Genomic DNA, 27,524 nt, shown 5'->3' with positions numbered 1-27,524 from the left:
GCTCATTTTCAAGGAAAATTTTCTTGCATTTCAGAAAGTGTTACAATGTACGGAATGCTTGGATTGCCCTCAATGTTATGAATTTCCAACTGACATCAATGTAAAAATCATAATATTGAACATTTTTCAATGCTCTACTTTATTATATCGGGTCATAATTCTTGTGGCTCTTTCAACCATTGGGGCTGGTTACAAAAGCCACAGAAGCGTGTCTGTGTCTTCACACATACTGAGTTGATCAGAACCCTTCTGTTGGAAGGGACTAAAGGAGCAATGAAAAACAAAACATTATGATGTAACATTTTGTTTTAATATTTACCAATGGACCAAAGTTCAGTCAAAAGAGTTAAGGTGTATCTAGCCACCTCCTGGAGTACAGGTCTAGCACACGTGATGCACAGGGAGTTCTGTAACAGCCTGTGGTTGCCAGCTCCCTCTTGTCTAGGAAGAAGAGGAGGTTCCATGGATCCCATGGTGGTGCTGGTGCTTTGTCTCTCCTGCTTGCTTCTCTTCTCACTCTGGAAACAGAGCCATGGGAGAGGGAACCTACCGCCTGGTCCCACTCCTCTTCCAGTTCTTGGCAACATCCTACAGATAGCTTTTAAGGACATTAGTACATACCTAATGGACGTAAGTATGCATTATTATGTCCCTGTGCTTGTAAAACATAATCTATTTTAAGTTTTAAAAATATTTCATGGATGGAGGCTAATTACTGAAGAATCTTATTTCAAGAAAACAATGCATGGGAATTCAATTATTTAGTGTGATGTTCTCAGAATTAGTTGGAAGAAAGTAATGGATTTTGTCAGTATAGAAGCTTTAAAGCGGTAGGGTAGAGACAAAGCTATAAAATCCATTGGCTTTGATAGTTTGTTTCACAGTGTTATCACTATCGCTCTTTTTTCTTCAAAGTTCATGACAATGGAATGTTTTGTGCTTACTGATTTTAGTGAAAAATCATCAGGGTTTATTTCTTGTAGTTTTCTGTGGTAACCAAGGTATTAAACTTCAAGGAAACAAATTATTACTGATATCAAGGGAAAAAAACTATGCCAAGAGAATTAAGTGTTTGGGAAGCAAATCATTACTGATGTCCAGGACAACTCTATGGCTCTTCACTGCAAGTAAATAAAAGAGAATGAGCCAGGGTCTTCTGGGTGGTAATGGTGTGCATTAGGACGTGTGCCAGGCCACCATCTGTGACAGTGAATCAAATTATATTTATAGGAATCAAACCATCTTTACATTATGTCTGTTTGTTCTTGGTCTTCCGCAGTGGTGCCCACACTCTCTGTGCTATTTACATTTATAGATCTTAAAATCGCGTAGACTTACAAGATTCTAGGTGACTATAAATCTAGTATTCCTTACTACTGATTCTGCTTCCTATTTCAGGACCTTTATAGGTGACCCAATTATTGTCATAGTGTAGCTGGGTCGAAGGTCTGATTTGAGTCATGAGTCCTGATAACTTTCTCAGGCATCAGTGTCACTGAAGCACAATTTAATTATGGGCCATCTATTTCTTAGTTATAGGAGACACAACTACAAATCTCTAAACCTTTAGTCTTTTGTCTTGTTAATCTAGAAGGTACATTAACCAATCCTTGTGGACTAGCCAGAATGATCTGACACTAATTTCCCCTACAATGGTGTGGTTGTTGGGAGCCACCATGTGTGGAGCTATTGCAATCATCACATGTTTGTGTATACCTTCCAGCATGTGGAAATTATATCTGACAGAACAAAGTTATCCAAGAGTTCATACAACCTGAGTAACTGACTTATGTAAACCAAATGAGATTTCTCTTTTATTTTCCTCTCTCAGTTGTCAGAAGTCTATGGTCCTGTGTTCACTGTGTATTTGGGCATGAAACCCATCGTGGTGTTGCATGGTTATGAAGCACTGAAGGAAGCACTAATTGACCTGGGAGAGGAGTTTTCTGGAAGAAATATTCCTGCAATATTCAAAAAATCGAATAAAGGATTAGGTCAGTGTTCTCATGTGAGTCTTCACATGTGTGTTTTCATGTGTTCACACACAAATTCATGTTTGCATGTTCACAGGTGTTTATTTCACACATATGATCATGTGTGTTTTCATGTTTATTTACATGTATGTGTGTGTGCCTGTGTTGGTGTTGACAATGGGTGTTGGTAAGGTGAGTGCAGAAACTGGGTGCTCTAACTGCAGAGTTTTCAAGTGCCAGCTTCCACTTCTTCTCCTGAAATGCTCCTTGACTTTCCACTTCTCCTTCTCTCAGGAATCGTTTTTAGCAATGGAAAGACATGGAAGCACACCCGGCGCTTCTCGCTTATGACCCTGTGGAATTTTGGCATGGGGAAGAGGAGCATAGAGGAGCGAGTTCAGGAGGAGGCCCGCTGCCTTGTGGAGGAGCTGAGGAAAACCAATGGTGAGTTTATTTATCTTTTTTTCCTTTAAAAATCACATGGACTTTATTTTTTATGAAGATTACATAGTTGAAGGATGTATGTGCATAAGGACCACTGATTGGTGTGGCTGGTCAAGGAATGGGGGAATGTAGTGAGACAATAACTTTTGATTTATTTTTTTTCTCCTTGTAACTGGGAGTAGAGTGGAGAGTAGGGAAGAGGGCTGCTCCCAGGAGTCTAACCACATCAGTACCTGGGGATGGGGACTGCCACTTGATGTCATCCTAGGATCTGGTGGCTGACTCTTTAAATGTCCTTAAGAAAAGTCTCCCCTGTCTAGTGATAGCCTTGGGTGACTCATTGCAAGGATAGTGAGCAACTGCATTCTTTGTCCTGCTTTCATCTCCCTGGAGGAGCAGGGACTGTTTGAAGCAGAGTCCAGGGAGCTTTTGTGCATATTTAGTTGTTGTGCTTCATGTACTGATCATGATACAGTACTTGGAAGAAAAGCCTCATCAGAACTTTTTCTGTTCTTGCTTTGTTTTCACAACCTCACTTTTTCAAAGAGAAAATGATATTTTTATTCCTGTAACTTAATTGTAAAGTAATAATTTAGACCATTTCACCAGAGTGCCTGCTGGGAATGATTTGATCACTATTTTGGAGCATGACAAGGTATCAGATACTGTCACTAGTTGGTCTGCATTTGTGGAATGAACATCTGAACATGTCTAGAGATCTTTCAGTGTTCATGGCTGCAGGGCTATGATTTTAACTGCCCAAACAACTTTCAATGCACTCATTATCCATCTGTTATATAATTTCTTATCCATATGTCATTTAATTCTATGTCATGTCCTTATAGTCTCTTGATTCAATTCAGCTTAATTATATCTATGATATTATTGTGTTTTTTTGTTTTTTAGCATCAAATCTATTGCTGTGTTGGGTGCAACAAAAATTTGATTCTAATGTTGGTTGCCAAACTACAAAACGGAAGACAAAATAGAAATCTTTCCTCTAACTTTTTCTATATGTGAAATGATGAGATAGGTCTAAACGATGATCATTATTGAAATTCATGGTGACACCGTCCACTTTTGATGTCTATGTAGCACAGCCATGTAGAATTCCACAAGAGCACAGACTTACTGCAAAGAAAAGGTGTGCAGCCTGATTAACAAGGAAGGACATTTCCTCCTACATTAAAAACTCAAAGGATGTCATTCCTCAATTTACCTGTGGTGTTTGATGGAAGTTGCATATCTTTATTTTAATTTTAGGCAACCAATTCTCTTAGAGCTTTTTTGGCAGTAATTTCCTTGATTCCATGGATACTCGCTGTCCTTATGTGGTCCATCAAACCTCGGAAATGTGTCAACCCTTTCTCTTCTTGGTGTTCCTCTCTGCAGCTTCCACAACCATTTTCTTCAAATATTTTTATGTATATCAGGTCCCTATTCTTTTGTGGCTTAATTGACTGTACTTTTATAGTGTAGATATAGTTGCACACTGATAACTTGAGTTATTGGGTGTTTAAGGGTGGCCTTTAAGATTATCCCATTGAGCCACCAAATAACATTGACTTGGGGTCAGAGTCCTGCACACAGAGGCTGTGATGTTTCCTCTGGCATTGGGTGTTCCTGAAGCTGGCAGACTGTCATTCAATAAGGGATGAGGTCAACAGTCCTTTCTGGGAAGGGGAGTAGTGTTGTTCTCAGCACTTTGAAGATGATGCTGATCAGGTAATTTGTACATAGTTACTGTTTTAATTCATAGTTCAAAGTGTAGGAGGTTTGTATGGCCTTTCTAATAGTGCTTAAGAATGTTTTCCCCTCAGCCTCACCATGTGATCCCACCTTTATCCTGGCTGCTGCTCCCTGCAATGTGATCTGCTCCATGATTTTCCAGAGCCGTTTTGAGTATAAAGACCAGGAATTTCTTAACTTGATGACAAAATTCAATGAAAACTTCAAAAATATGAATTCGCTGAGCACACAGGTGAGATTGTGTTCCTTTGTTTCTGATGAAACATTTTTGTCTTCACTGACAAGTGCAGCCTCTCCACTTTTCAACTTTGACTTTGCAAGGTGTTCTATCTAAGTTTGTGAGGAAGGTAAATTCTGTGTATGGATTTTGATTTATATTTTTACCCAATGGCACCTTTACGATTATTATTTGTCTTGTAGGATTTGCTGTTTTTAGTGACTTTTTCTTGACTTTTGAAAATGTGTATTTGATGTGTTGTGTGTTCTATGTTTTCTCTGTTCCCTTGCCTAGTTTGTAACTGGTTATGACAGAAATGAATCTTGAAGTGAAAGTAAAAAATGATAAACAAAAGAAGTTGTATATATATACACAATAAAAAAAGAGAGCAAGTCTGAGAGTGAGATATATTAAAGAGAAAAAGACAAAAAAGAAGAGCAAAGGATGGAAGGAGGGAAAAGTAGGAAAGAGGAAAGAAAGTCTGAATGTGTTTTGTCTCTTCTAACTTTCCTTTACATGTTGGTTAAACAAAACTTCAGCTCAGTCACAGGTAAACGGTCAGGATTCCAAGTGATTTTTCTGGCAGATTATTTACAGTTGTCTATGCATGCAAGATGACCTGTATCTGCTAGCTCTGTCTTTCCAAGAACTGTAGTGTTTTTCTGTTGGGTTTGGAATCTTTAATTACCTGGTTGACCGGTTCCACCCACAGCTGTAGAACAAACAGTGCTATGGAAGTTGCCATAACAACTTCCTCCAAAACTGCCTCCTGTCCTATATGCTTAATTTGACAAGTGCTATTCTCTATAACTGATGAAACAATTTATTGCCACCAGCAATATATTGTCATTGGTACTTCAATATCTGTTTCATTGGAATCATAATTTCCACTAGGTTCAATTTTTCGTTTCCATTACCTCGTCCTCAATCTTCTGCCCTTTTAAACCACGACTATCAATATCATCTAAACATTTTTCTATGCATCATCACCTCCTCCATAATTTCCTCTGCTGCTGCTGTAAGCTCCAACCAAGAACCTTCTGATCCTCCCACATTTCTACTGAGTCAGAATTGCCTCAATCATATACAGTGTTCCCTCCGTGACACAATATTATCAGATCCACCACCGTGTCCTCTTGGTGATCCAGCAGCTGACTGTGTCTTGCTTAGAAAAGCCATTTTCCCCTCAAAACTATGCCACCAATTGTCTGGCATTTTTGAACAATCATTGTAGCAATGTTGTCATGATTTTTAGAGGCTACAAATGCAAATCTTCTCTCCTCCATCTGCCTCCCATCCTTAACTTCTGTATCTCCTTTTTTTCCATACTTCTTTAAGTGTTTTCACAATTGTTATGCTTCTGTATGTTTTTTAAGAACACCAACAACAGTCTTCACTGTTATGTGGGCACCAGCTTGCAGGAGACTCATTCTGGGACCAGCTGCCTGGTACTACCCCATGCCCATGTACCATGTGTGTTGGAGCAGCCATGGCTACATCCACCTCTTCTACACAGGAGTAAGATCATGAAAGCAAAGGCCCTGGAACACTTCATCTTGTGGTCTTTCTAAAGCACAGCATTGCTGAATGTTCCTCATTTATTAGAATGTTCTCTTTAACCAGGGTGAATGTACGTCATTTCTCAAATTGTTCTCTTAAACCAGAAGTTCAGACCATCCTCAGATCCCCCAACTTTCCTGATTCCTTCTAATCATGGCATTCCAAATTCAATTCTTACTTTCCTCATTTCCCCCTAGTGCAATACATCTCTCAGTTCCCTTCCTAGGCTTCTGTCTGGCCAGGGTATATTTGCAGTTTGGTCAGTTTCCCAGTTTTCAGGCCCTTTCGAATGCCCAATTATCCACGTTATTCTCTCCCCAGGTCCTCAGGTTTTGGTCTCAGTGTTGTACTGTGTAACTCAAGTACAATCTTTTGCTGAGGGTTGGCAGGAGGGTGCTTGTTTTTCTTACAGTTTTTGGAGGAATGTCTGCTTCTTTGCATCTGAGTGAATTCGTAATTAAACATAAATGGAGACAAATGTCTTGGGTCACGCTCTGAAGGTTCTTTTCCAGAATTAGAACAGAGACACACCTCTTTGTGTGGAGCTGTAGAGCATAGTCCCACCATGATATCAGGGCTGCCCTTGCGAAGTCCACTGTCCTTTTAGGAGGAAGACGAGGCAATGGAAATAACAAGACACAGCTCCTAGAGTTAATTTAAGTTGCTTTTTCTTTCCTTGAGCTTACTGTTGCTTCTCTGAACCGTTTGCTGTGGTCTAGAGTTCTGAAAAAGCTGACTCAGTGTAGTTTACATTGATTTAGCAAAAGGTTTGAGGAGAAATGTGAGTTTTGCTCTGTCTACTGTGACTTCCTTGTTGATATCAAATGGTGAAGTGACTGCACATCACAGGACTGTTTATATTGTAGTATCATAGAAGTTTTTCTGGAAATAGAGTATTTGGAGAATAAGTGCCTTTAAAATCATGCTGAAATTCAAATCCTTGATTGATGGTTTTCCCATCAAACCAGGCATCAGGTTTTCTCTAGGTGGTTCTGTGCCCTCTAGCCTGTTCACAACCCTATGTGGACCTCCTAGGTCCCTGTTGAAAGCTTTTGGTTCTCATGTGTTTACTACTTGACTTAGAGGGATTTTCCTTGTATTGTTTGCCTGAAAGACCCTAACTAGACATGTCTAGGAGGCCGAATGGGAGCACAGATTACACCTGGAAGCTTCAAATGTGTGGGTGTGTTAACAAAGCAAGGTTCACTGGAAAATGATTGATTGGGGATGAAAGATTCATGAGAAATATCATGATTTTGTGATGTGATGAGTGAGGACGTTTTGTAATGAATGATTTTTCATCCAGAAAATGCTGGTCTGGATTCCTTGATGTCTTCACATTTCCCCCATTCACCCAATGGTGATTCTATTCTTGAGGCTGCAGGCTCAACGTAGACATAGCAGCAAATGACTGGTTATTTGGTTGTTAAGCCTTTTTTCCCTCTCTGTTTTTCTATACCCTAGGATGCTGCCTTCATGACACTCTATATTTTGAATTTGTAGGGAAGCATTGATATATTAAATGAGAACTGACATGAAGATGATGAAACTAGTATGTGTGTAAAGAGGCTATTGTCATCTTTGATCAAGGGACCAGGGCTTTCTCCCTTACCGTTCCTTGTCAGCGCCAAAGGCTAACCTACACAAATATTCCAATGGTGCAGCTCCATTTAGAGATGCATTTTTCTAGGAAAGTTTATTTTATTGGTTTGTGTGTTGTTTACCTCTAATAAATTTCCAAAATTACTCTTGTAATTATATATTTAAGGTCTGCAATATATTTCCCATTCTTATTGATTATCTTCCTGGAGATCACCAATCAATAATTAGAAATAATATTTATATAAGAAATTATGCGTTGCAAAGAGTAAAAGAACATCAAGAATCTCTGGACATTAACAACCCTCGGGACTTCATTGATTGTTTCCTGATCAGAATGGAACAGGTAAAACATTATTTGTCTGCAATTGTAGCTTTTTAATAATTTCTGTGCTTACAGGGAACTTTGCACAATAAGATATGAAATATCTGGCCATTGTTTTAGGTACTGGCTGTGTTTATGGGTCTTGATTAAGTATCATGGAGGAGTTAAAATGAATTGTTTAACAGAATATATAGGCTCTCGTTCTAGATATTTTCTGAGATAATATGGAATGCACACAGCTCAGTTCATGCAGAAATAGGTTAAAAATTAAAATATGCAGCAGAAATTGATTTTGACATCATTCCTTTCCTACAGAATACGGGATAATGTGAATAAGGATTTCTCTCTCTCTCTCTTCTTTATAAAGTGACTGTCAGAGGTTTTATTTTGTAAAAAAGAGTTTTACATTTCATAATGCATTTCCGTATGCTCAGCGATTTTCCCTTCTTCCTGCCCCCACTGTATCACCATATTATTACAATTGCATTGTCTTTCTGTAACAGTCATGAGTTCATTTAGCTAAGTACGTTTTTCACAACATCAGGGTTAGACCAAGATACAAGTCCAGCATCTTATTGTGAAGATATTTTTAACATTTATATTGGAAATCCTTCTTTTAGTGAGTCAAGTTTTAATCTAGCCAGGTAACCAACACGCCTGAACGGTTCCATTTTTTGTAAAATTCTCTAAAGTCAGAGTTAAACAGACTATGAAAGACAGGAGAATAGGGAAAGACAAAGAAGTTTGTAGGAAGGGAGAGAGAGAAGAGAGGAAAGGAGAGAGAGAGAGAGAGAGAGAGAGATAGAGAGAGATTAATTCCATATCAGAGTGAGAACAGGACAGATCAAGAAATCAAGGATGGAGTTTTAGTGTCCCACATAGAGGGCCACGACCAAATTACTTGAACTATCACCTCCTGCTCTTGGTGTGAACTAACAGGGAAATGCTACAGGAGCAAGGTGGAATTTGGATTCTGCCACTCTGTCATTGGCAATGGCAACTGGCTGGTGCCACTTCTGCCACCACGTCAAAACTCACGTTTCCCCTTCCTTTTTCAGGTATAGTATTTTTTTAAGCTTTTCTTTCAGGATTTGAATATATTGCTCTTCTTCTGTGAAAATCTTTACTAATATTCTTACCTGAGTTAAACTGTGTGTAGGAATTCAGTTTTCTCCTGATGGTTTTGAAACCGTGCTTACCTTCAGGCAAGTTGGTTGTGACTTGAGTTGGTCTTAGGTTTATTGGTTTCATTGTTTGTGATATTGTTTGTTATTCCCAGAACTGGACTATTGATTCTGGGGAATTGTCAGCCACGTACAGTCAATACATTTCAGTCCTTTTGTACTAGAGGTCCATTGAATTTCCTCTCGTTTGCTATCAAAGTGTAAATCTGAACTTCTTAGTTTCAACCACACTCATCTTGAACTATATGATTTCTTTTTAATCTTTCAAACACTTTCATCTCTGTGGGAATTCTCCACTTATTCATGTGTTCTTACACTACCCTCTTTACTATGGCAAGCACTTTTATAATGCCATTTAGACTTTTGTGTCAGATAAGTCACATAGTTGCTATGCACTACTATTAATTTCTGGGGATAGATCTTACCATTTCTTTGGAGTTGATCTATCTATCATTTGTTTCCTGGGCACCTTGTGATAATTTCCGTGCATTAGAAAAGAAAGCTGCCCCAACCAGTCTTGTTAGATTGGCCATAAAGTAGCACCTCGCTCCTCTGTCTGGGAGCCATTCTGAGACGCCATGTGAAGTTCATGTTCTTCACAGCTGTTGCCTGTGTTTCGAGTGCTCACTAGGAGGTGAGGATGTGCTTTGTCCTGTAGTGCTACAAGGTAGTGAAGGTAGAAGATGGACTGTGGAGCTGCAGCTGTACATGTGGGGTTAGATACACATTCCAGATCATGTATTCTCCCAGTGGGGCTGAGAGTGGCTGTCTGTTCTTCATTCTCTTTGCATTTTCCAGAGAGAGGATTTGTAGAAACTACCTACACTCATGCTCTGAAAGCTCTGTTATCCCTGTGTGGGGGACACTGCTTGATATGGACCCCCTGCATTTGTATGATTGGTGTCTGTGACCTAAGGAGGATTGGGAATGAGAAGGCCCAGGCACTTGTAGAAACAGGTAGTTGATGATGCAGGAGACTCACAAACATGTGGCAGTCAGTGCCTGCATAAGTCCTCTGCAGGATGAAAGGGTATTTCTCTAGATACATTGGAGTACTTAGGGCAAGTCTGGGGAATCATGAGGCTTCTGCTCAGGATTTCAGTGCTTTGCTGTGTGCAGTGCCTGTCAGCTTCCTGACACGGGCTCTCCATACCCTCTCCTGTCTGCCGTGGCATCACTGGCAACATATACTCACAAATGGAGACATCTGGACCTTCATATTTTGTCCTGTCATACTCATGGAGGATGAATACAATGCCTGTGTGTGCATCATTTTTTGTTTTTGTTTTTGCTATTGTTAATAACATTGTACTATGTGAAACAGTTTTATAGGCACTGTGATTCCCCGCACCCCTGTCACAACCCTCCTTTCATGGTGCATAACCGCAGTTCAAGTTCAGTTGAGATTCCTTAATTGCAACCACACACCCAGCATAGAGTCCAGCATCGCATCGTCCAGACAAGATCAGAGGCTTTCTGGGGCGACCATCCCCAGTCTGAGGGCAGAGCCAAAAGAGCAAAGTCCCAGCCAGACAAAAGCCCCAACAAAACATCAGCAACAATATACAGTGCCATGGAACTAATTGACATAGTATTGAGCAGACAATATGTTAGAAATAATGCAAGTTCAATTTTTCAAAACACATGGGTTGAGACAGTATCATGCCAGGTTCAAAAACAAACAGACAAACAAACCAAAAAAAAAAAAACTGAAAAATTATACTGGTTAGATTAAAGCAAACATGTGGTATTTAACCCTTTGGGATTCGCTCATTTCCCTTAGCATTATAGTTTCCAGTTGGGCCCATTTAGCCACAAAGAACTGCATTTTTTTCTTTTTCAATCGCTGAGTAGTATTCCATGGAATAGATGAACCAAAGCTTTCTTATCCAATCTTCTGCTGATGGGCATTTCGGTTGCTTCCATGTTCTGGCAATTACTGATTGTGCTGCTATGAACATAGGGGTGCATGTTGGTTTGTCGTGAAACAGGTGTTTTGGATATATTCCTAGGAGTTCTATTGCTGGATCATATGGTATGCAGATTTTGAGTTGTTTGAGTGTTCTCCATACTGATTTCCATAAAGGCTGTACTAACCTGCAGCCCCATCAGCAGTGGAGTAGGGTTCCCTTTTCCCCACATCCTGGCCAACAAGTGTTGTTGGTGTTCTTTTTTTTTTCTTTTTTAAAGATTTATTTTTATTATTTTTTTTTATTGGAATGGTGGATATACAGAGAGGAGAGACAGAGAGGAAGATCTTCCGTCCGATGATTCACTCCCCAAGTGAGCACAACGGCCGATGCTATGCCGATCCGACTTCAGGAGCCTCTTCTGGGTCTCCCTTGTGGGTGCAGGGTCCCAAAGCTTTGGGCTGTCCTCGACTGCTTTCCTGGGCCACAGGCAGGGAGCTGGAAGGGAAGCGGGGCTGCCAAAATAGAACTGGCGCCCATATGGGATCCCGGGCGTGCAAGGCGAGGACCTTAACCACTGCGCCACCGCGCCGGGCACTTTGGTGTTCTTTTTTATGTGGGCCCATCTTACAGATGTTAGGTCGTACATCATCGATGTCTTAATTTGGATTTCCCTTATTGCCAGGGAACTGGAGCATTTTTTTCATATGTTTGTTTGCCCTTTGGGCTTGTTCCCTTGTGAAATGTTTGGCCATTTCCCATGCCCATTTCTTGAGTGGTTTGTTTGTTTTGGTGTTTTGGTTGTTTTGAAGTTCTTTGTATATCCTGAGGATTAGCTCCCTATCACCTATGTAGTGTGCAACGATCTTCTCCCACTCTGTGGGTTGCTTTTTTACTTTGCTGAATGTTTCCCTTGCTGTACAGAAGCTTCTTAGTTTGATGAGGTCCCATTTGTTTATTCTGTTCTCAGCTGCTATTGCTTTTGGTATCTTTCTTAGAAAATCAGGACCTACTCCTAGGTCTTGCAGGGTTTTTCCTACATTTTCTTCCAAGAGTTTGAAGGTTTCTGGATGTAGGTTTAGGTCTTTTATCCATGTAGATTGGATCTTAGTGTATGGTGACAGGTGTGGGTCTATCTTTTTGTTTCTGCAGGCTATCAGCCAGTTGTCCCAACAACATTTACTGAAGAGGTCTTCCCATTTGTTTGGGCTGTTGCTGGTCTTTTTGTCAAAGATTAATTGGCTGTATCTGTGTGGGTTGCCTTTTGGTGTTTCTATTCTGTTCCACTGATCTTCCTCTCTATCTTTATGCCAGTACCAGGCTGTTTTGATAACCACTGCTCTATAGTATGTCCAGAGGTCCAGAACTGTGATTCCCCCTGATAACTTCTTGTTCTTTAGGATGGTTCTAGCTATTCGTGGTTTTTTGTGTGCTTGCAGATGAACTTTTGAATCATTGTGTCCAGTTCCGTGAAGAATGTTTTGGGCAATTTGATTGGAATTGCGTTGAAAATGTATATTGCTTTTGGTAGTATAGACATTTTATGATATTGATTTTACCTATCCAGGAGCATGGGATGTTATTTCATCATTTGAGGTCTTGTTCAATTTCTTTTTTAAGTGGTTTGTAGTTTTCTTTGAATAGGTCTCCTACACTTTTGGTTAGATTTATTCCCAGATACTTCATCCTTTTCTCTGTTATCTTTGAATGGTATCTTGCTGGTTAGATCTTTTTCCATCTTGGGACTGTTTGCGTACACTATGGCTGTTGATTTTGTTCATTAATTTTGTACCCTGCCACTCTGACAAACTCTCGTATAAGTTCTAGCAGTTTCTGTATTGAGTCTTCTGGTTTTTCTATATATAGGATCATGTCGTCTGTGTATAGTGAAAGCTTGACTTTTTCGTTTCCTATACGTATGCCTTTGATTTCTTTTTCTTGTCTTATGGCCTCTGCAAGTACCTCTAGAACTATGTTGAATAGCACTGGAGATAGCAGGCATCCTTGTCTTGTTCCAGAACTCAGTGGAAAGGGTTCTAGTTTTTCTCCATTCAGTATGATACTGGCGTTGGGTTTTTCATAAATTGCTTTGATTATGCTGTGGATTTTTCCATCTATGCCTACCTTGGTTAGAGCTTTTAGCATGAAGAAGTTTTGGATTTAGTCGAAAGCTTTTTCTGTGTCTATTGATACTATCATGTGGTTCTTGTTTTTCAGTTTTTGGATGTGGTGAATCACATTTATGAATTTCTGAATGTTGAACCATCCCTGCATTTCAGGGATGAATCCTACCTGATCCGGATGAATGATTTGTCTGATGATTTTTTGAATTCTATTGGCTAGGATTTTGTTGAGAATTTTAGCATCAATGTTCATCAGAGAGATAGGTCTGTAGTTTTCCTTCTCTGATAGTTCTCTATCCGGTTTGGGGATTAAGGTAATGTTGGCTTCATAGAATGAATTTGGAAGGGTTGCTTCCTTCTCTATTGTTTTGAAGAGTTTGTAGAGGATTGGGGTTAGTTCTGTTCAGAATGGTTTTCTTTCTTTCTTTTTTTTTTTATTGTTGCTTACATTATATTATGTAGTACAGTTTTATAGGCGCTGGGGATCCCCCCCACCCCTCCCATACCCCTCCCCCCATGGTGGATTCCTCCACCTTGTTGCATAACCATAGTTCAAGTTCAGTTGAGATTCATTGCTTGCAAACACTTGCCTAGCATAAAGTTCAGCGTCTTATTGTCCAGATAAGTTCAGTGGCCTCTTGGGGAGACCTTCTATGGTCTGAAGATAGGTCTAACAGAGTAAAGATCCAGTCAGTTAAAAGCCCCAACAAGGCCTCAGTATCATTATACAACATTATGGAATTAATTGACATAGTATTGGGTGAACAATATGTTAAAAATAATGCAAGTTCCATTCTTCAAAACATCTGGGTTGAGACAGTATCAATGACAGGTTCAAAAAATAACAAACAACCAAACAAAAAATTACAGGTTAAATCAAGGCAAACATGTGGTATCTAACCTTTTGGGATTCGCTCATTTCCCTTAGCATTATAGTTTCCAGTTGGGCCCATTTAGCCACAAAGAACTGCATTTTGTTTTTTTTAATAGCTGAGTAGTATTCCATGGAGTAGATGAACCAAAGCTTTCTTATCCAATCTTCTGCTGATGGGCATTTCGGTTGCTTCCATGTTTTCGCAATTACTGATTGTGCTGCAATGAACATAGGGATGCATGTTGGTTTGTCGTAAAACAGGTGTTTTGGATATATTCCTAGGAGTGCTATTGCTGGGTCATATGGTATGCAGATTTTGAGTTGTTTGAGTGTTCTCCAGACTGATTTCCATAGAGGCTGTACCAATTTGCAGCTCCACCAGCAGTGGAGTAGGGTTCCCTTTTCCCCGCATCCTCGCCAGCAAGCGTCGTTGGTGTTTTTGTTTATGTGGGCCAATCTTACTGGTGTTAGGTGGTACCTCATCGATGTTTTAATTTGGATTTCCCTTATTGCTAGGGAGCTGGAACATTTTTCATATGTTTGTTTGCCATTTGGACTTGTTCCTTTGTGAAATGTTTGCCCATTTCCCGTGCCCATTTCTTGAGTGGCTTGTTTGTTTTGGTGTTTTGGTTGTTTTGAAGTTCTTTGTATATCCTGGAAATTAGCCCCCTATCGCCTATATCGTGTGCAAAGATCTTCTCCCACTCTGTGGGTTGCTTTTTTACTTTGTTGATTGTTTCCCTTGCTGTACAGAAGCTTCTTAGTTTGATGAGGTCCCATTTGTTTATTCTGTTCTCAACTGCTATTGCTTTTGGTGTCCTTCTTAGAAAGTCGGAACCTACTCCTAGGTCTTGCAGTGTATTTCCTACATTTTCTTGCAAGAGTTTGAAGGTTTCTGGATGTAGGTTTAGGTCTTTTATCCATGTAGATTGGATCTTAGTGTATGGTGATAGATGTGGGTCTATCTTTTTGTTTCTACAGGCTATCAGCCAGTTGTCCCAACAACATTTACTGAAGAGGTCTTCCCATTTGTTTGGGCTGTTGCTGGTCTTTTTGTCAAAGATTAATTGGCTGTATCTGTGTGGGTTGCCTTTTGGTGTTTCTATTCTGTTCCACTGATCTTCCTCTCTATCTTTATGCCAGTACCAGGCTGTTTTGATAACCACTGCTCTATAGTATGTCCAGAGGTCCAGAACTGTGATTCCCCCTGATAACTTCTTGTTCTTTAGGATGGTTCTAGCTATTCGTGGTTTTTTGTGTGCTTGCAGATGAACTTTTGAATCATTGTGTCCAGTTCCGTGAAGAATGTTTTGGGCAATTTGATTGGAATTGCGTTGAAAATGTATATGCAGAAAAAGCTTTCGACAAAATCCAACACCTCTTCATGCTAAAAACTCTAGCCAAAGTAGGCATAGATGGGAAAATCCACAACATAATTAAAGCAATTTATGAAAAACCCAACGCCAGTATCATACTGAATGGAGAAAAGTTAGAACCCTTCCCACTGAGATCTGGAACAAGACAAGGGTGCCCACTATCACCACTGCTATTCAACATAGTCCTAGAGGTACTTGCAGAGGCCATAAGACAAGAAAAAGAAATCAAAGGCATACGTATAGGAAACGAAGAAGTCAAGCTTTCACTATATGCAGATGACATAATCCTATATATAGAAAAACCAGGAGACTCAATACAGAAACTGCTAGAACTTATACGAGAGTTTGGCAGAGTGGCGGGGTACAAAATTAACGAACGAAATTCAACAGCCATAGTGTACGCAAATAACACCAAGATGGAAGAAGATCTAACCAACAGGATACCATTCAAAATAGCAGAGAGAAGTATGAAGTATTTGGGAATAAATCTAACCAAAAGCGTAGGAGACCTATTTGAAGAAAACTACAAACTATTTAAAATGGAAATTGAACAAAACCTCAAAAGATGGAATAACATCCCGTGCTCCTGGATAGGCAAAATCAATATCATTAAAATGTCTATACTACCAGAATGTTTTGTAGAATTCTGTAGTGAAACTGTCTGGGCCTGGGCTTTTCTTTGTTGGGAGATCCTTGATGACTGCTTAAATCTCTGACTCGGTAATGGGCTTATTTAATTCTTCTGTTGCCTCTGGACTAAGTTTTGGTAAGTGGTGGGAGTCTAAGAACTTTTCCATTTCTTGGTGGTCCTCAAATTTATTGGAGTACAGTTCTTTGTAATAATTTCTAATTATTTTCTTAATGATTGCAGTGTCTGTTGTGATGTTGCCTTTTTCATCTTTAATGCTGTTGATTCTCGCTTTCTCTTGTTTTTTTTTTTTTTTTTTTTGGTCAGTTGGGCCAGTGGAGTGTCTATTTTGCTTATCTTCTCAAAAAACCACCTTTTTGATTTGTTGATTTTGTGTATAGTTTTTCTGGTTTCTATGTGGTTTATCTCCTCCCTTGTTTTGATGATTTCTTGTTTCCTATGGTGTGGGGGGCTCTTCTGCTGCTGTTTTTCCAGTTCCTGGAGGTGTGTCATTAGTTCCTGTATTTGGCGTCTTTCTTGGGCCTTGACATGAGCTCCAATTGCGATGAGTTTACCCCTTAGCACTGCTTTGGTGGTGTCCCACAAGTTTTGGAATGTTGTATCGGAGTTTTCATTGGTTTCCATAAATTTTTTTATCTCATCTTTAATTTCTTCTCTGATCCATTGTTCGTTTAATAGTATATTGTTCAACTTCCAAGAGTGTCTATATTTCCTGGGGTGTCTTGAGTTGTTGATTTCCAGTTTTATTCCATGGTGGTCTGAGAGGGTACATGGTATGATTCTAATCTTTTGGAAGTTATTTAGATTTGCTTTGTGTCCTATCATATGGTCAATTCTGGAGAAGGTGCCATGCACCGCTGAGAAGAATGTGTAGTCTGTGGCCTTAGGATAAAGAGTTCTATATATGTCTGCTAAGTCCAGTTGTTCTATTGTTTGTGTGAACTCTGTTGTTTCTTTGTTGAGTTTTTGTTTCATAGACCTGTCCAATGGTGTTAAAGGTGTGTTGAGATCACCCACAAATATTGTGTGTGTATCTATGTCTCCCCTTAAGTCTGTAAGTAATTGCTTCACATAGCTAGGCGTGTTGGAATTTGGCACATAAACATTAATGATGGTGATTGCTTTTTGATGGATCATTCCTTTCACCAATATAAAATGGCCTTCCCTGTCCCTTTTGATGCTAGTAACATTGAAGTCTACCTCGTCTGAAATTAGGACAGCTATCCCAACCTTTTTTTCTCATCCATTGTCATGACATATCTTTTTCCATCCCTTCACTTTCAGTTACTTTGCATCTTTTCTGATTAGATGTGTTTCTTGTAGGCAGCAGATAGTTGGGTCTTGTTTGATGATCCATTCCATTAATCTCTCTTTTGATTGGTGAGTTTAGACCATTTGTGTTAAGAGTTAAAATTGAGAGGTTGCGATTTTGCCCTGCCATGCGAGTGTGTTTTGTGTGTGTTGTTATCTGTGTAATTGCCCTTCCTTATGTGGATTTTAGTTTGGAGACCTTCCTGTTTGCCATCTTTGTTTATGGTTTGCCTCCTTTTTTTCTGCAATTAGCTCATTTCTAAGGAGATTTTGTAGAGCTGGTTTTGTGTTGGCATATTCTTCTAGTTTTTCTTTACTATGGAAGTATCTGATTTCGTTCTGATATACAAATGAGATCTTTGCTGGGTACATTATTCTTGGTTGACAGTTGTTTTGTTTCAGGACTTGGAAAATCTTTGTCCATTCTCTCCTTGCTTGCAGGGTCTCTTCAGAGAAGTCAGCCGTGATTCTGATTGGTTTTCCCCTGTATGTGATCTTTTCTCTGCTTCGTACCTGTCTCAGGATTCTTTCTTTGTCTTTGTTGGAGTAGAACTTGAGCACCATGTGTCTGGGTGAAGATCTTTTTGGATCGTGTCTGTTGGGAGTTCTCTGTCCGTCCTGTATGTGGACTGGATTCATGTTCCAAGTGTTTTAGAAGTTTTCCTGTATAATTTCATTGAGCACCCTTTGCATTTCGAACTCTCTTTCCGCTCCTTCAGGAAGCCCCATAATTCTGATATTCGATTTTCTTAGGTTGTCTTTCATTTCCTGTATGATCTTTTTGGATTTATTCAGACTTACCTCCAGCTGTTTAATGAGCTGGGTGCTTTCATTCTGAGTATCTTCAGTTTCTGAGACCCTCTCTTCTGCTGCATTTATTCTGTTGGTTAGACTTTCCACTTAGTGCTCTAAATCAAGGACTTTGCTTTTGACATGTTGTAATTCTGTGGCTGTGTGGTTCTTGAATAATATACCTATTTTAATGGATTCAGGAACCTGAATTTTTTTTTTCCATTACACTTGGTTCAGGTGTCTTCTCAGGGATGCTGAAACACTCCTGTTCCAGAGTGACATCTGAACCATCTCCTGCTCTTATACTCAGATGTGTTTTGATTACAAGTGATGACCCCAGGTTCTTGCATGTGCCAGTTCATACAGAGTCCAGTTCAATCTGTCACCTGCTTCAGATTGTACACACCCTGGTGACTGTAGTAGCCTGGTCTGTTCCATCCCCAGCCCCATGTCTTATCTCAACCTATGGGTGCTACAGCCCAGCCAACACAACCTGCCAGAAACCTAGCCCTTTGCACACAGTAGAGGAAACTGCCAGATACTTGGGGTGACTCCCCAATCACCTCCACCAAGGCCATTACCAGCCCCAGTTCCTGTGTGTAGCAGAATTTACAGCAGCATAGTCCTGTCTGTGCCACATCTGAATCAGTGTCCTGCATATTCAACACCTATGCGTATTGAAGCTTAGTTCAGCACACCCCACCCCACCACACAGTTCAGTCCACAAGTATGCTAATCTGTGATGCTGCTTTGTCTTTCCTGGTCCTCCTGGCTCTTGTGCCTACCAGCAGGGATCTTGTCCAGCAGAAGAGGGAGAATCTACAATTTCTCTTATGTCCCTCTCCTAGTCCCAGATCTTGCACTCTCCAGGTGTTTTAGGGGTTTAGTCTGACATAACTTGCATTCTCTCTTGGCACTTGCCAGTGGATGCTGCAGCAGAGCCCTTACACTTGGCACTTGTCCAGGTTCTTGCATTTGCCAGTGGATACAATGGTCTGTCCTGTTTTGACACTTTTCTAAATCCAGTTCACATACAGACCAATGGTTTTACTACAATAATTGAAAATGTTTTAAGAATAGAATAGTTTCACATTTGTAAAGCAAAAGCTGTGAGGTAGTTCCAATTATTTTTGTAATCCCTAGGCATTTTCCCTCTTGTTAACACATTATGTTTTATGGTATATTTGCAACAATTTAAAACCATGTCTGTTTTTCTTGTTAACATTGCCCATATTAGCATGAAATACTTGTCTTGACACATTGACCACACCCAGCTTCCTTTCTTTTTTATATGAACATTTGTTTATTTATATATGAAAAACAAAGTTACACAGAGAAGAGACCTGCCATCCACCATCTTTATACGCAAATATGGTCACCCTCCACAGATTCCCTTAGGCCGTAGATTTGGATGTGAATCAGATTTCCATTTGATTTGTGTCAAGATGCAAAACGTTGCCCAGGTGGGATGCCAACATCTCAGGCAATTGTTTTAATATCAAAGACACAATGCTGGCCCTTCCTTACTTTTATAAACAAAATTCCCTCCATCTGTCCTGCATTTTTCATACCAAGTATTTTGTTTTGGATTTGAGCCTTCCTATAATGGTGAGAACATACAGAGATTGTGATTCTGTATCTAGCTGCTTTAACTTAACATGATACTTTCTAGATTAAAGCAGCTGAGAGTGTTGTAATACTGTCCTTTGCATCTTAATCATGCACTTTAGGAAATCTGAGTTGTCTTGAGCTGAGTGTGATGACATGCGCTGGCACAATATCAAATTTTCAATTAATTCCTAGGAAAAGCACAATCCACAGAGTGAATTCACTGTTGACAACCTGTTGGTTACGCTGTTTGATTTGTTTGGTGCGGGAACAGAGACCACCAGCACCACCTTGAGATATGGGCTCCTGCTCCTGCTGAAGCACCCCGAGGTCACAGGTATGAGCACAGGGAGTTTGTGCAGCTCCAATGAAGGGATAATGACCAGAGCACTGTGCATGACAGGAAGCATGACTGAGACAGTGAGGACATGAGAGCAGTAGTCAACATCATGAAGCTGAGGACAGTGACAACAGCTGTGGATAAAGCATCTGGTGACACAAAGGGGTTTATGTTGCAGGCACAGGTTTCATGGAGTGCCCTGGACTGATTGCTGGCTTTTCAGTGAGAGCAGAACACTTCAAATGGTTGTTAGTCTTGCAGAGATCTTTCGTTAAGTTGACAATTTAGCGTTCCTAAACTGGGACATCATACGCCAAGACTAAAAGATATTCTATGTTTGTTTGTTTGTTTGATTGATTGATTGATTTGAATGATAGTGGATATGCCAGAAACTTGAGGAAGTGACCTGAGAAAATTTCCACAGTGAAATTTATACTAAATTTGTAAACAATTGAAGTAATGTGTTTAAGGGATTATTAACCTAGTAACCAGAATCTAGACATGAATTCTGCTATAGTTTTACTTTTCACAAACCATGTTTTTCTTTTTAAATGAATATTCACCTATCTTTAATGCCTTATTTCTGTGTATTGGTTTACATTTTTTGGTTCAGAAACCCATGGAAACTATGATAACTCAATCACGGATGAGAATCCTTCCTGGTGAATCCTGGATGGTTCATGTCACCCACATAGAGCAGATGAGGGGATCCCCAGTGCTGTGAGAGATTGAAGCTCCAGCCTAAGCGCTGTCAGAGCAAGGCGGCAGCTGTGGAAAGGCCTGCAGGTGCTGCCATCTGCAAGGAAAGTTCTCAGTGTAAATGAAATTAAATAAATGCAGATATCCAAAAAGACACAGAGTCTTGACATGTCACAAGACTAAGATTCAAGACAAATCATAAAGATTTTCATTCAGAGATAAATGGGTATATCAGCAGTGTATATAAAAGTACTTAGGATGAGAAAGGCATTAAAATCCTTGACTTGCTTGCTTAATTTCAGAGTCCTACTGATGACAGTTGATTTGCTGCTTTCCTTTCACAGACAAACCCTAGAAGGTGTCTCCTTACACGCAGCTGAAGTCATGTGAGAAGGAACCTAGGCCCTGGATCAGCAGGGCTGACGCTCGTTGCTGGAGGAATAGGGAGTGTGTGTGGTATCAGAGCTGGAAGTGCCACTTCACAGTGGGCCAGAGGATAATGTGTGTTAAGAGAGACACCCACTCCAAAGAGAAGTGACTGTTTACTTGTTGCTGTCAGTAACGAGAATAAATACTAGCAGTTAAAACACATAAGAGCGTTTTGCAAGACTTCTAAATTAGTATCTGAAACTAGGAATTGAAATCAACCGTTTAAGCATGAATATACAAAAGATCAAAAGAGATCTTAGCTGTCTTGTCCATAATCAAGGAAGTATAAGCCACAGTGATGTGTGGGGTGAACACTGAAGTAGCAGAAACTGATACAAACACTGGAGAAACGGAGTGAGGGAAGAGCATGTGTGCATGCGTGTCTGTTGGTAGATCACTTTGACACTTTGTCTGATGTGGGAATGGAGAGAGCAGTCCTCATGTCCCTTGAAAGCAAGGATAGAAATTAGTTAAAACAGATGAAATCAGCAATTAGAGTCATTATATACACAAGGCTATACAGTTCTCAGAAATCTAAAGTAAACATTACGCGTTCCTGGTGTTGAATATTGAGATTTAGTTCCAGAGAAAATCAACTCAGCATGTTAAATACATGGCAATATTCCTGTGTTTTTTTGTGCACTATTTATAATAACTTAGATCTGGAGTTCTCCTTGATGTTCCTTGACAATTAGGGATATATGAGACATTAAACACACATACCACACTTAATGGAATGCTTTTCTGCCTTGAAAAGTGTTATTTCTCATATTTTATTTCGTGTTTAATGCTTCCTTAAAGTTTGTGTAAAAAAACATTTGTATTGCAAAGACAGATATATGGAAAAATCGTGTGAGAGAGAGAGACAGATAGAGAGATCTCCTCCTTGCATTCGTTCCCTGCTGATATTGTTGCAATGCCTAGAGCCTAGTTGAACTGAAGCCAGGAACCAGGAAATTGTTCTGGGTCTCCCATGTGGGTGCAAAGTCCAAAGGCTTTGTGCCTTCCTCTACTGCCCCAATCAGGGTACTGGATGGAAATTGTAATTGCCATGACACAAATTATGCCAATATCGGACGCTGACGCTTGAAACTGGATGATTAGCTGATTGAGAATATTTGTCAGACCCCTAAAATTATATATTTATGAGAATTCAGGGAGGAAGAGAAACACAGTGAGAGAAGAGAGACAGGAGAGAGAGAGAGTGAAAGCGTTATATATTTTGCACTGTAGCATCCAGAGCCAGAGCAGCTTGAGGTCATGAGGCTGGAGCTTCATATGGGATGGGAAGTCGAGACAGGTTGGAGCAGCCCAGCCAGGATGCAAGTTGGTGTCCATAAAGAATGCTGACAATGCGTGGGTTGGTCTCTTCCCAGTAAGCAGCAATGGTGGCCTAAATATCCTATATTTAGAGCAAAATGAACACATGTAAATGATGTCATGCTATACTAGGTATCAAATCCAGCTTGACAATGAGGGTAAGGTCTTGTGTATTTGACACAGTGGATGAGAACTGTGCATGAAGACTTACTATGTCTTTATGAACAAATGGAAGAGGGGAGGTTGAAGACTGCAAACCAAAAGTCATGACAAAAAGAACAAATCTTGATTAGGACATACTCTATGTAGAAATCTGATATCCCATGAATAATGTATAATGAATAATTGTAATGAATTAAAGGTAATTGGAAACTTAAAAACTACTTGGTGATTGAAGTGTGAACTAACCTGAATTATGAAATACATGCATGGAATGATCACACTGTATCCCATAAGTATGAACAATTGCATCTTAATCAAAATCAATACAAATGTGAGCACAACTTTTGGAATCATCTTCTGCAGTATCTCAATGCAGCCAATTGTGTGATAAATGCAAGTGAAAGAGTCCACGTAGTTAAGAAACTCACACAAAACACACACATCCATAGTCATAGGCATATCTGTTTATGCAATACTATTTACAAACACTATTCACTAGTGTCCTACAAAATATTTGTTTCCATTTCAAAAACATAGTAGTTAGCATGTCCAAAATATCATTATTCTTTTGTATTTTAAAAAGATTTTCTGTTTATGTGAAAGTTAATTTAGATTAGTACTTCATCAAGTGAATGAATTACGTGTATTACTTTGATCAAGCTAAGTGTACACATATTCAAAATAGCAAATGTATTTTCATAGAACACGGTCAAAGTCCAAGCCCAGTTTCTCAGAGGAAGAATTTCCCATGAACCTCCCGTGTCTGCTACAGTGATGCTTTCTTGAGTCTCCGTGCACTCTGTCCATCCGTGGACACCTGCCTCCTGCTTCACTCAGCCCTCACCTGCTGTGAGACATGGGTTGTGCTGATCCTTGTCCCTGATTCCACCCTTGTGTCTTCTCAGCTAAAGTGCAGGAGGAGATTGAGCGTGTGATCGGCAGGCACCGGAACCCCTGCATGCAGGACAGGAGCCGCATGCCCTACACGGACGCTGTCGTCCACGAGATCCAGAGATTCATTGATCTCATCCCTGTTGGTGCACCCCATGCAACAACTTGTGATGTTACATTCAGGAACTACCTCATCCCCAAGGTAAGTTTGTTTCTCCTATACCACAAATGTGTTATTTTGATGTTCCCCAACACAGAGAATGGTTTCTGTCTTCCATTAGCACCGCCTGAGAACAGTGTGAGCCTCTTAAGTGTGTTGTCTTAGTAGATATGTTTGTGTCTTTGTGGTTTGCAGCTATGAAAACTGCATAAGGCCCACAGCTGCTGCATAGTGAATGAATCTTCTGTCAGTCAGTAGCTCACATGTGCAATATGTGTCACGACTGCTCCACTTCAGCTCCAACTCCCTGCTGATGGGCAGCCGAAGATGGCCCATGTCCTAGAGTCTCAGCATCCACACAGGAGACCAGGGAAAGCTTTCAGCTTCTTCCAGTCCAGCTTGTTCACCATGGCTGAGGCCATTTGAAGAGTGAAGCAGTGGCTGAAGCTTCTCTCTGTCTTTCTGTCCTTTGCTCCCTCCCTTCTCCACTATTCTTGCTCTGTTTCTCTAAGTATGTGTTTTGAATACATTAAGATGACTCTTAGAAAGAAAAATCTTCCATTACACATCTTGATTTCTGGAGCCTTAGGATTTTTCTCTACTTTTGAAATAGGTGTAATGCTTTTAGGTGCTTACAATTGCATGTTAGTTTTAAATGTATCAGCTTATCAACTTCCAACACTCAGGACTTCTATCAGAGTGGCAATATAGTTTTAGATCAATTTGGAATAAACTCATGATATTATATGTTGAATTTTCCAACTCAGAGATTATTTTGCAACCGATACTGATGTCCCAATATTTGGAAGATGACTTATTTTTCACCACTATTGTTTTATTTTAATTGCTCTGACTTTCACAGATATAAATCTTCCCTTGAGAGCAAGTATTTTTCAATTAATCGTAGTCTTTTGAATGTAGAGTCACAGTTTATTTCTTTTTACTATACAGAACTATAACTGGGCCTATTTTTTTTATAGTCACCTGCTTTGCAGTAAAACAACTGATTAGAGAAGCACGTGAGGGCTGGCACACAAGTGCAGGCTTGCTGGAATGCAGTGGGGACTGAGGTGGGACTGGCCACTGAGTTCACAATAGCTCAGCACATCAGATGCTATTGGAGGGACATCATTGTTCCTGAGCATCAACTCACCTGGTTATTGCATGTTCTGGCTGAAATGACACTGAATTCCTTTGTTCATGGGTTTTCTCCTCTAAAGATATAAGAGATTTATGAAGTGATTTCCATCCTTCTTCCCATTGCTTGGCTTCTTCAAGACTCAGTTTCTCTGTGTGTCTTATACAGGGCACAACAGTATTTCCAGCTCTGACTTCTGCGCTGAATGATGAGAAAGAATTCCCCAACCCAAAGGAGTTTGACCCTGCCCACTTCCTGGACAAGAGCGGCAATTTTAAGAAAAGTGATTACTTTGTATCTTTCTCAATAGGTAATCAACTTATTTCCAATGAAAACAGGCTATAGAATAGATTTTTAGATGTCTGTGTAAATGTGGGTAGTTTGTGTTCTGGAAAATAATAGGTGTGCTGTTTAAATGTGATCCGAAGTCCCACTTCTTCTGTCCTTCTTATAATGATTTTAAAACTATATTTAGGGTATTTTGGATGTGACCAGTTCTTCCAAAATGAAACACCTGCAGTATATGTTAACTGAATTCTGGTGTAGATATGGTTTAGCACACAGAAGGTTCTCTTAGAATGGGACTCATCTAAGTTTCCTCACTGATCATGAGAGTGGTACATGTGTTGATAACTTTGATGTACTTTGGTGATGGTTCTCAGTTTTATACATCATGGGAACACCTTTATTTTTAATATATAAGAAAGACAAAGCTACAGAGACTGGGAAAATGACAGAGATGTGGTGCTGTGAGAAAGACAGATCCTCCACTGATTGGTTCTCTCCCTAAATGCTTCAAGAGTCATGTCTGGCCAGGACAAAGCCTGGAGCCTTGAGTTCCATCAGGGTCTCATACACGCATGCAGTGTCCCACGGACTTGGGCTATCTTCTGCTGCTTTCCCAGATACATTACCAGGAAATGGGCAGAAGTGGAGTGTTTGGGAATAGAACCAGCATTGTTCTGGGAAGCAGGTGATGCAGGCAGTCGTTTAACACACCCTGCTACAGCATTGACCTAGAACTTCAGAAAGGTAGTATCCCAGGGTGCATAAAATGCTGTTAAGACACTTACATTCACATGAGGGAGGAGGTGAGTAGCCAGAGCATTGCAACCTATCAGGATGAGTGCTTTGAGAAAGGAAACACAGGCTGCTGAGGCGGCAGATGAGGAAGTTCATTGACATGGGACAGAAGATAGAGGTTACAAAGGGAAACAGATAAATGGGACAGCCTGGAAATGCAGGATTGGCAATGTTGATGAAGGTGAGATAATCCTAGAGCTGAAAGGAGGATGCTTTCATCATGCTTACACTAAAGGAAGGATGCTAAACATAATTGTGAACATAATTGGAAATAGATCATGAGAGTCCAATACAACCTTTTTGACCTCATTATCATATATGGACATGATAATCATTTAGGGTTTTAATGGACAGCATGTCTGTGGAAACTCATGGTTATATACTATCTTGGTAGACAGAAAACAGTTGGCTGAATATTCTGCAGAATTGTTAAAATTTATTATTGATTTGTAGGAAGAAAGATCAGATTGACAGAGTGAAGGAGAGACAGAAAAATCTGTCCATTTTTTTTCACTCTGCAAATGGTATAATGCTTGCAACAACAAGAACTGAGTTGAGCTTGAATCAGGAGTCAGGAACTTCTTCCTGGTAATCAACGGAAGCATAGTGTTAAGGCTATGTACAGTCTTCTTATTTCCTCGGCCCAAAGCAGGGCCGATGAATTAATTTAACTTAATGGAAGGTAGAATTAAGAATGTTTATTTTGATCAAAACCTTGGTTATTTTTACAGTGGTTTTCAATACTTCATTGAAAAGTATGAGGCGAAAAGTTTGTGATGGCTTTAATCATTCTTGAGCTTTAATAAACTTGCTTTTACATTCCATTTGACCAATTTTTTAATGTTCATGTATGAATGTCCTTTCTTCATCCCATCTTTCTTTAAACCACTATCCACAAAATATGTCTCTTAAAACTTTAAGTAAATGAAAATGGTTATATTCTGGTAATCATTAATTAAATGTGTGACACAAAATGATAGTCAATAAACATTTGTTGAGTGAGAAATGACAGATGTTATATGAACCAGTGCGTATAGCAAATTTTCATTATTCTTTCCATGTGGATATCACATCATCCTTCCCAACTAGCTTATCTTCCATCCACCTATCAATTCAGTCCTTAAGCACTTAGTTACTGAATACTTCTCTTGAGTGTTTCAGAACTCAATGTTTAGATGAAAAATCCTCTGTGCTTGTAATTTTCAGGAAAGTGAGTGTGTATGGGAGAGGCCCTGGCCCGCATGGAGCTGTTTCTGTTCCTGACCACCATCTTACAGAACTTTACCCTGAAGCCTCATGTTGATGTAAAGGATATTGACACCACTCCACTTGTTAGTGGGATAGGCCGTGTACCCCGCCTTTACAAGCTCAGCTTCATTCCTGTCTGAAGAGGGCAGGTCACAGACCTGCTGTTGTGCTGTGGTCTACTGCTGTCCTGATGCAGGAATCCCAACACCTCCTTCTATTATGGCTTCCTTCCATGTTCTCTACTCCACTATTTCTTTATTTCTCTAGATCAAGTCTCCACTAGGAAGCTTTCTGGGTCCTTCATAAATGTATGATTGCAATAACCAGTACCTTGTAATTTCTGATTTGACTGCCACATGT

The 27,524-nt window shown here is 39.9% G+C and overlaps 1 pseudogene; it reads left to right on the top strand.

The window, feature by feature from the left end:
• Window positions 1-462: 462 nt before the first annotated feature.
• On the top strand, window positions 463-27,304 carry LOC121164014 (annotated as a pseudogene).
• Window positions 27,305-27,524: the final 220 nt, after the last annotated feature.

This window comes from Ochotona curzoniae, unplaced genomic scaffold (assembly GCF_017591425.1).
Source record: "Ochotona curzoniae isolate NIBS_2020 unplaced genomic scaffold, NIBS_Ocur_1.0 contig_66, whole genome shotgun sequence".
Taxonomy (NCBI): Eukaryota; Metazoa; Chordata; class Mammalia; order Lagomorpha; family Ochotonidae; genus Ochotona; species Ochotona curzoniae.
Note: the sequence above shows the minus strand (reverse complement) of the source record. Positions and strands in the feature narration are given on the sequence as shown.